Source organism: Nicotiana tabacum, chromosome 5 (assembly GCF_000715075.1).
Source record: "Nicotiana tabacum cultivar K326 chromosome 5, ASM71507v2, whole genome shotgun sequence".
Taxonomy (NCBI): domain Eukaryota; kingdom Viridiplantae; phylum Streptophyta; class Magnoliopsida; order Solanales; family Solanaceae; genus Nicotiana; species Nicotiana tabacum.
Window position 1 is genome coordinate 105,755,304 of NC_134084.1, and position 3,540 is coordinate 105,758,843.

Consider the following 3,540-nt stretch of genomic DNA (forward strand, 5'->3'; position numbering starts at 1 on the left):
GTTTTATTTTTGTTTTCCTTTCTTCCTTGTACAGTTCTTTTTATGCTGGCTTCAATGATATGACATGCATGTGGAATCTCCGGCCCAGTCTTAAAAGCCAATCTAATTCTAAAATAGTAATTCAAGAAATAGAATGTGATGTTGAATCGGAATATGACGAGGATGAAGTCTTTGAAGAGATTAGTAAAGAATTAAGCCATTTTGAAGAAAAACCCAAGCCTAACCTGAGTGATACAGAAGCAATCAATTTAGGGGACCAAGATAATGTCCGGAAAAGTAAAATAAGTGTCCATCTTGAACCACAACTCAGAGAGGAGATAACTAAAGCACTGTTCGAGTATAAAGATATTTTTGCATGGTCTTATGATGATATACCAGGTCTAAGCACTGACTTGGTGGTTCACAAATTGCCCATTGACCCGGCATTTCCCCTGTCAAGCAGAAGCTGAGGAAGTTTAAAACTGATATGAGTGTGAAGATTAAGGAAGAGGTCACCAAACAGTTTGAGGCCAAGGTCATTCGGGTCACCCGGTATCCCACCTGGTTAGCCAATGTTGTGCATGTGCCAAAGAAGGATGGCAAGACCAGGGTGTGTGTTGATTATCGAGATCTCAACAAGGCAAGTCGCAAGGATAACTTTCCACTGCCGACATCCATATATTGATCGATAATTGTGCCAAACATGAGATTGGTTCTTTTGTGGATTGTTATGCGGGTTACCACCAGATCTTAATGGATGAGGAAGACGCAGAAAAGACAGCATTCATCACGCCATGGGGAATGTATTATTATCGAGTCATGCCATTCAGTTTGAAAAATGCTGGGCAACCTACATGAGGGCAATGACGACCATATTCCATGACATGATACACAGGGAGATCGAGGTTTATGTGGATGATGTAATTGTCAAGTCTAAAAAGCAGTCTGACCATGTCAGAGATCTGAGAAAGTTCTTCCAAAGGCTTCGCAGGTGCAATCTCAAGCTGAATCCTGCAAAATGCGCGTTCGGTGTACCGTTTGGAAAGTTGTTGGGATTCGTAGTCAACCGCCGAGGTATTGACTTAGACCCGTCAAAGATCAAAGCTATCCAGGAGTTGCCACCTCCAAAGAATAAGACTGAGGTGATGAGTCTGTTGGGGAGGTTGAACTACATCAGCCAGTTTATTGCTCAGCTCACGACAACTTGTGAGCCCATTTCCAAACTGTTAAAGAAAGATGTTGCGGTCAAGTGGACAGATGAATGTCAGAAAGCATTTGATAAGATAAAGGGGTATTTGTCAAACCCACCTGTGTTGGTCCCGCCAGAACCAGGGAGACCTTTGATTCTGTATTTGACAGTCTTGGACAATTCATTTGGATGTGTGTTGGGACAGCATGACATCACCGGTAGGAAGGAGCAGGCCATATATTATCTCAATAAGAAATTCACATCTTACGAGGTTAAGTACACTCATTTTGAGAGTACGTGTTGCGCCCTCACCTGGGTGGCACAAAAGTTGAAGCATTATTTGTCATCTTACACTACTTACCTCATCTCTCGTTTGGATCCGTTAAAGTATATCTTTCAGAAGCCTATGCCCACAGGGAGGCTTGCAAAGTGGCAAATCCTGCTCACTGAATTTGACATCATCTATGTGACTAGGACTGCAATGAAAGCACAAGCATTGGCCGACCATTTGGCTGAGAATCATGTAGATGAAGAATATGAGCCTTTGAAGACTTACTTCCCTGATGAAGAGGTAATGCACATTAATGAATCGGAACAGATTGAAAAGCCAGGATGGAAACTTTTCTTTGATAGGGCCGCAAACATGAAAGGCGTTGGCATATGAGCAGTACTTGTTTCTGAAACAGGGCATCATTACCCTGTTACAGCACAACTTCGGTTCTACTGTACTAACAACATGGCGGAATACGAGGCATGCATTTTGGGTTTGAGGATGGCTGTGGATATGGGTGTCCAGGAAGTCTTTGTCTTGGGTGACTCGGACCTTCTGGTACACCAGATTCAGGGAGAATGGGAAACACGGGATTTAAAACTCATACCGTACCGGCAATGTTTGCATAATCTTTGTCAACGGTTTCAAACAATAGAGTTCAGGCATATTTCGAGGATCCATAATGAGGTCGTCGATGCTTTGGCAACTCTGGCATCAATGTTACATCATCCAGATAAGGCTTATATAGACTCGTTGCATATTCAGGTCCGCGATCAGCATGCTTATTGTAACGTGGTGGAAGAAGAACTCGATGGTGAACCATGGTTCCAAGATATCATGGAATACATCCGGATGGGAATATATCCAGTACAAGCTACAGGTGATCAAAAGAGGACAATTCGTCATTTGGCAAGCGGATTTTTCTTTAGTGGGGGAGTTTTGTACAAAAGGACTCCAGATCTAGGACTGCTGAGATGCATAGATGCTAGGCAGGCCATAGCTATTATGACCGAAGTACATTCTAGAGTCTGTGGACCGCACATGAGTGGGTACGTGTTGGCAAAGAAGATTCTCCGAGCAGGTTATTATTGGCTCACTATGGAGTGAGACTATATCAGTTTCGTGCGTAAATGTCATCAGTGCCAAGTGCATGGAGATTTGATTCATTCTCCACCATCTGAATTACATACAACGTCTGCACCATGGCCTTTTGTTGCTTGGGTATGGATGTCATTAGACCAATCGAGCCAGCAGCATCCAACGGACACAGGTTTATTCTGGTGGCCATTGATTATTTCACCAAGTGGGTAGAGGCTAACACATTCAAGTCTGTAACCAAGAAGGCGGTGGTTGATTTTGTGCATTCAAATATCATTTGCTGGTTCGGGATACCGAAGGTGATCATTAAAGACAATGGAGCTAATCTCAATAGTCATCTGATGAAAGAGGTATGTCAGCAGTTCAAGATTACACATCGCAATTCTACCCCGTGTCGCCCCAAGGCAAACAGAGCAGCTGAGGCGGCCAACAAGAATATAAAGAAGATACTTCGAAAAATGGTGGAAGGTTCTAGGCAGTGGCATGAAAAGCTGCCGTTTTCATTGCTGAGTTATCGCACTACTGTCCGTCCTTCAATAGGTGCGACTCCTTATTTGTTGGTGTATGGCACCGAAGTAGTGATACCCGCAGAAGTGGAAATCCCATCCCTTCGAATTGTCGCGGAGGCTGAGATCGATGATGATGAGTGGGTCAAAACCCGCTTGGAACAATTAAGTTTGATCGATGAGAAGAGACTGGCAGTAGTGTGTCATGGCTAGTTGTATCAATAGAGAATGGCAAGAGCATACAATAAGAAGGTGCGTCCACGGAAGTTTGAAGTGGGTCAGTTAGTATTGAAACACATTCTTCCTCATCAGGTTGAAGCAAAAGGAAAATTCGCCCCAAATTGGCAGGGGCCGTTCGTTGTAACTAGAGTGTTGTCCAATGGGGCATTGTATTTGACAGATGTAGAAGGCAAATGTGTAAAAATGGCTATCAATTATGATGCAGTCAAGAGATACTATGTATGATTTCTTTCTTTGATTGTACTTGTTTGTATTTG